The 12,761-nt window shown below is 45.0% G+C and overlaps 1 protein-coding gene across 4 annotated transcripts in view; it reads right to left on the bottom strand.

The window, feature by feature from the left end:
• The window catches only part of SYT17 (synaptotagmin 17), a 73,065-nt gene that overhangs the window by 2,067 nt on the left and 58,237 nt on the right, over positions 1-12,761 (bottom strand). The window lies entirely within an intron of this gene.

Raw genomic sequence — 12,761 nt, forward strand, 5'->3', positions numbered from 1 at the left:
ACCAGCTCTGGGACCCCGAGGCAAGCGAGGTGACCAGCTCTGGGACCCCGAGGCAAGCGAGGGAACCGCTCTGAAACTCAGTTTCCTGTTGGTTCAATCGCAATCTTAATAGTACCTTACCGTTCGAGGTTTTGATGAGATAATGCATGTAAAACTCTCAGCACGCAGTGCCTGCCTAGTACACAGTAAGCACTCATTTAATGCACTGCTATTTCACGTCCACATTTTCTGTTGATCCTTTTTAATATTTATTATTTATTTTTTCCCCTTTTTATTGAGTTTATTGGGGTGACACTGGTTAACAGAAATTACACAGGTTTCCGTGCACAATTCTACAACACATCATCTGCATCCGTCTCCGTCTCTGGACCTTTGTGAAAAGAGACTTCGCGTTCGCTCTGTTCCAGGCAACAGAGGCAAGTTTCCTGAGAGAAACAGCTGTGGCAGTTCCTTCATCCCTGGCTGTACTGGATGTCTCTTTGGAAAGCTTTCCTGTTAATTCCAATGCAAGCTTAATTTGTGTCTTTCAAGCCTAATGAGATAGTTAGCTTGATTTATCTTCCCAGCCAAGTTCCGCCTAATTCTTTATCTGCATGTGGGTAGTCCAGGCATGCCATCTCGCTACTGGGAAAGCAGGCCGCGTCTGTTATAAATGAAGGACTCCAGAACGGGAAATATCACAGATTCACCCAGCGTGAGCCCAGCAAAGGCAGGCTGCATCCCAGGAGGGAAGCCATTATCAAATAAACTGGCTAAAATATGCAGCCCCAAACAGCTTGAATGCTAACGAGCCTCTGTTCTCCCCTGTGGGGTTCACATCAGAAATTCCAAATGATAAAAATGGGGGGTGGTGGTGGAAAAACAAGAACAAAAACCTCATCCATTGTCTAAAAACCAAAAGACCTACAGTGAACTAAGCTGAGTGAAAGGGGCTAAGTGAAACGCTACACGCCTGTCAAGAGTGTCCTGTACCTGTCCGCTCCATGGACAAAAATTGGACCATGTATATTTTTTGTACATTTGGTAAAATGCTCAGTATGCATCGGTGGACTTCATTTTCATGAAAGTTAGGAATGGAATCTTTTGCTAAGGAGCTTTCTGATGCATTTGAAAAAAATTGTTTTTGAATAGGTAACACAGGATTGTTTTGAACCACACCTGGTGGGCAGTACAAGGTTTGATTTCACAAATAAGAAGATGTTATCAGCGTCCCCTTCTCTGTGGACCTCAAATCTAAAGCAAGATATTATTATTATTTTAGCAAGATATAGAAGACCATTTCAGGCTCCATTTGTTTTTTTTCCCTTGGGGCAAAATATTCCCTCTTCCTCTGCCTCCCCAACGTTCAAATGAAAATGCAGAAGCATCTTAATAAATAAGTACAGGTTTGCTTCCCTGGGGTTTTAAGAAGGAAAATCTCTAACACTAATCATGTATTGTTGGTGAAAGAGAAAGTCGGTTCAACTTTGGAGGGAAGTTCACAGTAACTGCGCAAAATGAAAATGTCATAACCCGTGATCCAGCAATTCTACTTCTAGGGATTTACCCCACAGAGTGATCTGCCCAAATGGATGAAGATATACAACCACGTTTCTGCAGCAGGGGTTGGCGAACCAGAGCCCCCAAGGCAAATCCGGCTGCCTCCTGATTTTTGTGAGTTTTACTGGGACCTCGTCAAGCCCACTTGTTCACATCTGTCCGCCGGCTGCCTTCGCACAGCAGCCCCACAGCTGAGTAGTTTCAACAGAGACCATGTGGCCCAAAGTTGAAAATAGTTACTGCCTGGCCTTTTACGAAACCTTTGCTGATCCCTGCTCCAGAATATTGTTTATAAGAATGAAAAACGGAAATAACAAAAATGTCCATGAGGAAGTGTGGCCCAGGCTGTTGATGCCCTAACCCACCCCCTCAGCCCACCCTGCAGGCCACCTGCAGCTTCTGTGGATGGTGCTCTACCACAAGCCCCCATGGCTCTCTGCCTGGGCCCCAATCTGTGCTAACAGGTGATTTATGGGGGAGGGGGGGTCGGGCCACTCGATATCAACTTGACCTTGGAAGGGGTGGGAGACTAGATGAAGCCACTTGGACGGGCAGCCATACCTATGTGGACACCAGGGCCAGAGTGAGCTTCCCCGGTGGGCGGGACTCTGAGTGTGTTGCCAACACTGTTACAGGGAGAATGAACTGCTGTCCGTCCACAGGACTCCACTGGAGAGGACGACTGGAAGCTCCTGCTGGGCCCTCCTGGACTCTGCCCTCACGCCTTTCCCTTTGCTGATATTAGTCTGGACCCTTTTGCTGTAATAAATGGTAACCATGAGTATAACAACTCTTGAGTTTCGTGAGTCCTTCTATCTTCCATCACAGCACTGAACCTGAGGGTGGTCTTGGGGCCCCCTGAGCTGCAGTCACACACTCAAAAGAACTGCCTCCGTTTCCTGCCTCCCTTCCCCACTCGCTTGCCAGTGCTTCCTGGGATCCCCTTCCTAGTAGCTTGCCTGCACCCAAGTCATTGTTTTAGGATTAGATTTGGGAGGTACCCAGACTAGGACTAATTAGATAATTTCTGATGTAACAATACCATGGAAACCAATGTCACAGTTAAAAATGACACAGACCTATAAATACAAATGGAAAAATCTTCCAAGACCTATTGCTAGGAGACAAAAGCAAGTTGCAAAGCAATGTATGTCAACACAATCTCGTTTTGCTAAAAACATATTAATATATAGAAAGCAGTATTTGGAGGAATGTTCACCAAACTCCTAAGAGTGGCTCTCTCTAGGGAGGAAAAACAGAGGGAACATTCGCTTTTGTCTTAGGTTAGTATGTACAGTTTAAACTTCTCACAGGTGCATATTGTGATGGAAAGGAAACAGGAAAAAAAATAAGTGGCTGTTAGAGAATCCACATCTAAGTCGCCAGAAGGGGAAGAAGACGAAAAGGAAGTCATATCCTACGCTCTGTATCCCCATTTGCAAAGTGCGTGGCGAGTCACTTGGCCGGGAAAAGTGGGGAGCTTCTGAGTCAGCCTTTCTGCCGGGAAGCAGCTGTGGCCGTCCCAGTCCAAGTTAACTGGCAGGCTCCACACTCGCGAGTCCCTTGGTCAAGTTACGGCAAATCAGTTGGCAACTTTGAAAGTCTTTGAGAAAGCAAACATTCAAAATGCAAATTATAATATGCTGAAGCTGAAAAAAAAAACAGTGACTTCTATGATAAAAGCTAACTGGGAGAATATCAAGGTTTGCCATCACTGAACATTCTGGGGACTAGCTACTTGTAGAAGACAGAAAGGAGCTCAGCAACAGTGGGCCAGACACCCTGCCCCCTCCACTTTATCCGTAAGGAAACCAAGTCACTGAGCTAGCTGGTACTAAAACTCGCAGTATTTGCAGCAAATAACCTGCAAAAGAAGCACGTTCCTCATAACTAGGTCCCTACAATCCTCTTCAGAAACAATCACACCGAGACATTTTGTTGTAAGGCCTCCCAAATGTCCCCACTGACTCCTTTTACTGTAGTCACTATATATATATGACAATGTATATGCTCCAATGTACCTTAGTCATCTGGAAGCACCTTCCCAGCAGTGTGTACAATCAGAGAGTGGCAACAGGCGTCTAAACAGTCAGAATAGATCTCACAAAGTCATGCACAAATCCCAAGAAGAGGGCTCCTCACATGTTCTCCGAGAACCTACATCCTATTCATGGATTTAGACATTCTTCGACTGAATGTGGTCATCTGGTTTTCCCACCCGCAGTCATTTATATTAACTTAGTTAACTGTGACTACCTGACAGATATAAGAACTTTAGAAAGTACAGTAGAACTGAGCCATTTGGTGAAGGGCAAACACCCTTTACTCCTTCACAGAGCCTAGGGATAGTCACTGCATGACCAGGCTTTGAGGAAGCATGGAGAGTGACACTGCTTTGTTAAGCCCTACTATGTGCATGGCCCAGGGCTAAGCAGGCCACGTGGATTAACTTAATCTTCACGTCCACCCTCTAGCATGGGGTTTCCCATCCTCAGCACTACTGACATTCTGGGCCAGACCGTCCTGGGCTGTGAGGGGCTGTTCTGAGCATTGCAGGAAGTTTAGCAGCACATCTGGCCTCTGCTGACCAGATACCATTAACAGCCCTCTCCAGTTGCAACAACCAAATGTATCTCCAGACTTTGCCCAGTGTCCCCGGGGAGCCTAACCCCTTCCCGCCCCCCCCCCCCCCCTCCAATGAGAGACACTGCTCTAAGAGGCTGCTATCAGGTGGGAGAACATGGCCTGCGGGGTGCAGGGAGAGCATTCACCGCTCCAGGCAAGATCCAGTTGCCCCAGTGAGTCAGAGGCAAGTTGAGTCTTTCACATGTTGATATTTGCCGCAAAAATGAATTTGTTCTTCCCTCTTAGAGCTAAACTCTTTGGCTTGCTAATTTAGTTTGCCAAGATGATTCTGGAAGGGAAGCTGGATGACTTAGCGTGTGGGTGTGAAAAACACTGCAAATTAAAAGGGAAAAAAAACTTTACCAATGGGAGCCCATGTGACAGCTCCCCATTTTGCATGTTTGGTTCACAAGGTGATGTCCCATCTGCAGCTCTGAGCCTGACAGCACAGTGCAGGGTGCCCCCAGATCATGGCTGTCCCCCGTAATCCACCTCTTGGGTGCTGGATGCACTAAGCCAGCAAACCCATCCTGGGTTGATTCACAGTCTCCCTAATTCCTCACCATGGAGGGATCCCCACACTCATCAGGATGTTCATTGGTTATCTCAACCCTTGGAGAAGCCCCAAGCAGTCTACACATCCCTGTTTCCTGCCCTCCCCTCTCCTCCCCACAGGCCACCTCTGACACACCCCAACAAAGGTGGGACCCATTCTTCAACTTCTGCAAAACTTCCCCTAACGACAACACTCCCTCTTTTTCCTTCTTCTCTGAAACCTAGAAGCTGTTTCAGGTTTTTCTTCAAAACAAGGTAGATCAGATCCCTCCCCAGAGCCTCCGTTTCCCCATTTATACCACGGGTGAGTGCCTGTAGGTTTGAAGGCCCCTTTTTGCTATGACATTTCTTTGGCTCTAAGAAATTTCATCCATGACTTAAGGATGATGTTTTTAAGCTCTTTTGGCTCATTTTGTGATTCACAGCAGCTGCTCGGACAGCACTTTTTTCTCCATGTTTTTCCTTCCAAGAGTCAAAATGACAATTTAGATAACAGTATTATAATAATTAAAGAGCAGCCATAGTGAATCCTGAGTTCTGTAAACGAGGCACTGAGCAACGTACTTTAGATATATTTTTTAACTTAATCCAAACCACGGTCCTGCTAGGGGAGGTACTATTTACATCCCCATTTCAGAGGCTTAGAGGGTTAAGATGTTAAGGGCTCCAGGTCAACGTGTGGCACCGCAGGAAAGAAACTCAAAGCGTCATTTTTCCTTCTCCCGCCTCAGAAAGAAGTCTTACCCATCCCCCTCTTCCCTTGACCCTGCCATGTGATCAGGACAAGGTTAGGAGTAGATATGTATTGTGCCATGTGCACTGAAAGGGAGTTAGATCCTCAAGCCAGCATGTAAGACAAGAGGTGCCAACCGTCAATGGCCCTCAAGAATCCCTCAAGAAGGTGCCATGGAGACCCTCACACCGTCTCTCTAGGCCGGGTATGGTCAGTTTGCCTCCAGTGTCTGAATGGATGGCTGCTTTTTTCAAGGAAGCAGCAGACAAGGAAGCTGTCTTATGTTTAGGGACTATCGATGTGAACAAAATAATAACAGCACCTAACACTTAGATAGCACTTATGTGTTTAACCTACATAGTGACGGTATTTATAAGAAAAGTACTATTATCTCCTTGGGCCAAAACAAGGAGGTGAAATTCCAAAACAAATTCAGGGTAAGAGAAAATTGGGAAGTAGAGGGAAGGAGCCCCTGAGAAAGGTAGCCGTGGCTTATGAATTAAATCTGTCTCTCCTTCCTCAAGACATAGAAGTCAAGGTTGAAAATTCTTTTAAGGCTCCTTTGGACCACAGCTGGACCACTGCTGTATGCCCGTGTGTGGGAACTGAGCCATGTGGAACCTGCGTGGAGGAAGCCGACATATGGTTTGAAGAATCACTTGCAGATCTCTGTGTGAATCACACCGTCTTGGAGGATGCATTTAAAGTGTGGCTATAAAGTAATGTGCTTGTTTTTACAAGAACAGCCAAAATTGATACATCTGAGTGAGGATCGTCTTTGTACATTTGTTTTAGAGATGCTGGTGTTGCTTGGGGGAAATGTTCTCTCCAGAACTAGTTACAAGATACCTATTGAAGCTTTACGGGAATAATCAGTCAAATCTTCCCCTTCCATCTTCTAAAATAATTGAGAAGTAACTGAGAATATAAAGTAAAAATATCATGAACGTGAAAATCACTGTGTGAAAGGTGACGTGAGTGGAGTCATATTAAAATAGAGCCAGAGTAGCCAGTTCAGAGAAACTGCCCTTCACATCTTATTTTCTTTATCTTCTGAACTTGACTAAACTGCTCATTCCAAGAAGTCAGTAAGAATGAAAATATCCTGTTTTTTTGTTTGTTTGTTAATCTTCACCCAATGATATTTTCCCACTGATTTTTAGGGAGAGTGGAAGGGAGGAAGATAGAGAGAAACATCAATGCAAGAGAGTCACATCGACTGGATGCCTCCAGCATGCACCCTGACCTGGGTCAGGGATAGAGCCTGCAACCAAGGCAGGTGCCCTTGGCTGGAATCAAACCCACAACCCTTCAGTCCACAGGCCAACGCTCTGTCTACTGAGCCAAACCAGCTAGGGAGAAAATACCCTGTTTTTAAGGACTGATGAAATTAGACCTTGTGATGACCAAATCGCCAACCAATCAATGAAGTATAAATCTAGCCCTTTTCCTAATGACTGAATCTCAAGCCAACCTGTGAAGAAGGAATCTAACTTTACCTTATCTTGCACCAATGAACTCTTCTTTAAAACAACTTACCTCATTTTCTTCCCTTTTTTTCTCATAAAAACCCTGGGCCCCGCTCCTGCAGGAGGGAACACTATTTGGGCTTCTGTCTGAATTGGTGTCCCAAGAATTGCAATTCCTTTGATCCCAAACAAATGCTTTTTGTTCAGTTATTACCTCCTAGATTTTTTTGGTTGAGACTTAGAAGACTTTTTAAAAATACCAGTGCTGGGATCTTACCCCAGGAGATTCTGTTGATTGGTTTAGGGGTGAGGGACTGGATGTTTTTCAAATGTTCCCCTGGTGATTCTCAGGTGCAGTCAGGTTAGATACACTATGTTAGATACAAATCAAAATATCAGTTGGGCCCTGGCTGGTGTGGCACAGTTGGTTTGAGCTTCATCCTGTGCACCAAAAGGTCAAAGGTTCAATTCCCGGTCAGGGCACATATCTAGGATGCAGGTTTGATCCCTGTTGGCGCGTGTAGGGGCGATCCATCAATGTTTCTCTCTCTCTCTCTCTCAAAAAAAAAAAAAAAAAATCAATGAAAAAAAATCAGTTGGATTTTGCTGGTTTAGTTGGATTGTAGAAAGGGGCCTGACCCCACTATGTGCTCTCCTTGAATTAAACTTCTCTGACCTGCAGGGTTAAGCCAGACCAGCAGGCTCATTAAAGGAGTGACAGAGAATGCTGCTTATTGTGTGCAGGTAGGTCCCAGAGAGAGGAGGAGCCCGGGAGACCTTTAACACCTTAATCTCATCCAGCAGAGGTCCATGGTCCTGTACATACAAACTCACCAGGTGCCCAATCAGATAAGTCAGTTTTCCCTGGAATGAGTGAATAAAGGATAGAAGAGAATCAATTAAATAATAAAAGAGAGCCCAGAGGTGTTACTTTAGGGCATGGGTAGGCAGCCTTTTTCCATAAAGGGTCAAATAGTAAATACAGGCAATAGTCTCAGTCACAACTACTCTGCCAGAGTAACAGAAAACAGCCACAGATAATATGTAAATGAGTGGGCATGGCTATGTGACATAATCTATATATATAAAAGCCTAAGCGACCATTATGACTTGAACAACTGGAACAACTGGTCGACCAGTTGCTGTGATGCGCACTGACCACTAGGGAGCAGACGCTCAATGCAGGGGCTGCCCCCTGGTGGTCAGTGCGCTCCCACAGCCAACCTCCTGTGGCCCCTCCCCTCCCTTGGCCAACCTCCCATAGTCCCTCCCCCTGGCCAGCCGGCCCCCCAATAGGCCTCGATCGCTGGCCAGGCCGAGGGACCCCCCCCCCCCCCGTGCATGAATTCGTGCACCAGGCCTCTAGTAAAAATATAAATATCTGGTATCTACCCCCACTTCCTGACAACAGAGCTCCTAAAAGCCTTGTAATTTCCTGAGTGATAGGGGTGAGAGGAGCATCTTCTGTTATATTTGGTCTTAGTCCCTTGTTCATGACACGAGAGCTTCTAGGACCCTTGGAATCTTAGGAGGGATACGATTATCTTCTGTATGCTAATAAGATGCTGGTGGCTGTGGTCTCCAAATACTTTCAGGATGGAGACTGGTTGCCAGAAAGACCAAGGCGTGATGAGAGGGTTGGCACTTTCAGCTCCAACCCCCAATCTCTGGAGAAAGGAGAGGGCAGGAGACTGACTTAATCACTAGTGGTCAATGCCTTCATCAATCATGCCTGTGTAATGATTTTCTGTACATATGTATGTTACACTTCAACAAAAAAGTCAACTTTAAAAAACAAACAAATGGGACTTATATCTGCAACTGACCTTGAAATGCATGAAAAAAATGAATTGAGAGGTAAATAGAGGGATGGATAGATGTGTGATAAGAAAACGGCAACATTTTATTGCAAAATCTAGGTGGTAGGAACATAGGTGTCGACTGAAAAATTCTTTCAGGTTTTTTTAAAAAGTTTCTTTTTAAAATGTTGGGATTTTAAAACCCAAGCAAACAATAGGCTCAATTTCCTACTTTTATAGCCTTCATTTGCTTCTTTATGCCACAGAAACATAAATGTCCAGGTCTGTGTGGCTACGCAGTTCACAGGCTGGCCCCAGGCTGCTGGATCCTAGAGCAGGAAGGGCACTTGGTGAACCATTGAACACAGGGAGTGAACACGACAGCTATCTGGAGAGATGTCAAGGAGCTCCCAGTGGGTTCTGCTAGGTTTATCCCACGACAACCAAACCATACGTGGCCAGAGCCGCTGTCCTGGCCTGAACGGAAGGGTCCAGCACTCTGATGTTTGGTCTATCACAACACCAAACAAAGGGTCTCCTTTGGACCAATGAGCACACATGCCCCTGCTCCTTCCCCATAAAAGATGCCCCACACCACGAGTCATCAGAGAACTAACTGCCAATGAAAATCACAACCACTCGTTTCATTTTTGTAAAATTTCCCCTCGATTTTGTTTTCTAAAGTATTACTTACATAGAATAAAATCCATCCACTCTAAGTATACAACTGGATGAGTTATAATCATTTTATACACATGTGTAACCACCACCACACTCAAGATAGAGTTCTCCCCCTAAAAAAATTCCCTCTTGCCCCTTACTCCTCCATCCCCTCCCATCCAAGCAGGCCCTGCACCCAGGCAGTCACAGATCTGCTTTCTGTCCTATACTTTTTTGCCTTTTCTAGAATTGCATAAAAATAGAATCATACAGAATATAGTCAATTCCTTAATGTTTTTTTTTAGATTATCCATGTGTATGTGTATTAATATTTTCTTCTTTTTTACTGCTGGGTAGTATTCTAAGGTATGGCTCTATCACAATTTGTTCACCCATTCGTAAGTTGATGAACATTTGTATTGTTTCCACTCTTTGGCTATTACAAATGACGCCTCTAGAAACATATGTGAACATGATTTTTTGTAAACATGTTTTCATTCCTCTTGAGTATTTACCTTGGATTGGAGTTGCTGGTTTGTAAAGTAAATGCGTGTTTAACTTTATAAGACAATGACATACTATTTTCCAAAATGGTTACAGCATTTGCATTCCCACTCATTTTATTACTTTTTCACTCATTTTAGTTAAAAAAAAATTTCACACCCAGGTTTTGGAAGCCAGCAACCAATGTGGAGTTGCTTTGCCTATGCCAACTGAGAAATACAAACTGTAATAAAATCTGAAGTAGATCTGAGGGGGTGGGGGTCAGGAGGGTCCATGGCTGCCTGTGATTGTTTTTCTGTACATTTCCATATGTTTGAATGATTACATAATGCATAATTAAAACTCAAAAAAATTTTCAAGGTAAAAAGAATGATTAAAAAAATCACCTCGTAGTTGTTGAGCACTTAATTTTCAAAGCTTGCTTAATTCACCCTAACAAGAATCCTTTTAAGGGGACAGGAGTTGGGGCCTCTCTGGGCCACAGGAGGGCCAAAACATTTGCCCAAGTCATTTGTTTCAATTGCATGCTTCAAAAAGACACAAAATAGTAAACAACTGTGTCACTTTTTGGAATTGCAAATTTTTATAATAGCTATCAAAATCGACAAACATAGATGCTTTAACCAAACACTTCCACTGCTAGGATTTTAGCCCACGGTGCACTTGGGCACATAAGCAGAGAGACATGAGCGTGGATGCTCAGTTCAATAGTGTTTGTAACTGCAAATAATGGGGATTAACCCCAATGTTACCAACAGGGGACTGACTAGATAAATTGTTCTTCAACTCATGGGCTTAATGGAATATCATGCACCATTAACAATACTTACAGGGCCCAGCTGGCGTGGCTCAGTGGTTGAGCACTGACCCATGAACCTGGAGGTCATTGTTTCATTTCCGGTCAGGGCACATGCCCAGGTTTCGTGAGGGGCGTGCAGGAGGCAGCCGATCAATGATTCTCTCTCATCACTGATGTTTCTCTCTCTCTCTCTCTCTCTCCTTTCCTCTCTCTGAAATCAATAAAAACATATTTAAAAAATACTTAGGGGGATCTGCACTCCATGTCAGCCACACTGACCTCCTTACTGCCTCCCCCATGGAGGGGCCTTTGCACTTGCCATTCCCTGTGGCTACAACACACTTTCCACAAAAACCTACAGAGCACATTCCTGACCTCTCTCATGTCTTGGTTCAAATGTCACATTCTCTGTGAGGCCTTCCCTGGCCACCTTTTAAAGAATGGCAACCCTTACCCACCCCTCACACTCCCCTCCCCTGCTGCTGTTTTTTCCTTAGCATTTAACATCATCTCTATGGGGCATAATTCAGTTATTTGCTTTGTTTATTGTTGTCTATCTTTCTACATTCAAGTATGAGCCTGATGAAACCAGGATTCCGTCTAATCTGTTCACTCAACAAATATTGGAGAACAAATATATATATATGCTGATATGGAAAAATGGGCAAGATATATTAAGTGAAAAGAACAACTTGCAGGAAAAAATATTTTGGATGCTATCAACAGAGGATAGAGATATATACATACATATACACAGATGCACACACACAATATATATACCTAGATACAGCACACAAACATATATACATATAATAACAATACTAAAGGCCATCAGCCCCCTTTTCCCCATGTATCCCCTTCATATCACCACATGCACCCATAAGCTACAAGGTTGGGAAGAAGTAGAGATCTGACTTAAAAATACTGCACCCCTCTTCCCAAGAGGGCTCCCACCCCATCTTCTTCTTCTTTTTTTTTTTTTTTTTAATATATTTTATTGATTTTTTTACAGAGAGGAAGGGAGAGGGATAGAGAGCTAGAAACATCGATGAGAGAGAAACATCGATCAGCTGCCTCCTGCACACTCCCTACTGGGGATGTGCCTGCAACCAAGGTACATGCCCTTGACCGGAATCGAACCTGGGACCCTTCAGTCCGCAGGCCGACGCTCCATCCACTGAGCCAAACTGGTCAGGGCTCCCACCCCATCTTCTGCTGAGCTGGCTAGTCTACCCGCCCAGGCCACACCACCTGGGAAACGGGGCCTGTTTGCAGAGCCAGATGTTTCTGTCTGCCCAAATTTTTATGGGCAGAAGCAGGGAAGTCTTCTGAAAAGTCTACCAAGATGAGCAGGAATTCACTACTGGCTCTGCCTCCAAGTTCTGCACATTCCGGCAGCTAAAGAGGAACCACTGGGAATGATGAGTGGTTAAAATGCCACAAGGAGAACAAACAAGCCTCAAACAGGAACGTAACAAAAGCCACTGGCTCCGAGCCGAGCCAACCTGCCTTTCAGAGCTGCCGAGGTCACCACCCTCTCCCTGCAAAGTCCAGGAGGCTCTCGCTCAGGGGTCTCCACCTCAGCACCACTGACATTCTCTGTTGTGGGGCTGTCCTGTGCATGGCAGGATGTTTGGCAGCAGGCCTGGCCAACACTCACTTGATGGCAATGGCATCCCTGAGTTGCGACAACCCAAACTGCCTCCAGACATTGCCAAGAGTCTGTGGGGGAAATAATCATCCTGGCTGACAACCACTGGTATAACTACTTTTCTATGTTAGCAGGGACCTGAGGCTTGCCAGACAAAAGGTATCTGGTGAATTTTTTGTAGGGACAGCTCTAGTTGGGCTGAATTCCACAAACCTGGAATTTGATGGTGTGGGACCACCCATGTTGATACCTATCATGAACTTATAGGCAACAGGCACTCAGGGTGGCAGCGGAGCACATTAGTTCAGGGTCCAGGCTGGCTCTTTTATTTGCCTGCCTGGATACCTGTGGCACCTGTGGCTGTGTTGTCACCAAAGCCTTCTCTTCTTGGGCAAGCAGCCAGACTACATTTTCCAGCCTTCCTTGC

Source organism: Plecotus auritus, assembly GCF_963455305.1.
Source record: "Plecotus auritus genome assembly, chromosome: 7".
NCBI classification, from domain to species: domain Eukaryota; kingdom Metazoa; phylum Chordata; class Mammalia; order Chiroptera; family Vespertilionidae; genus Plecotus; species Plecotus auritus.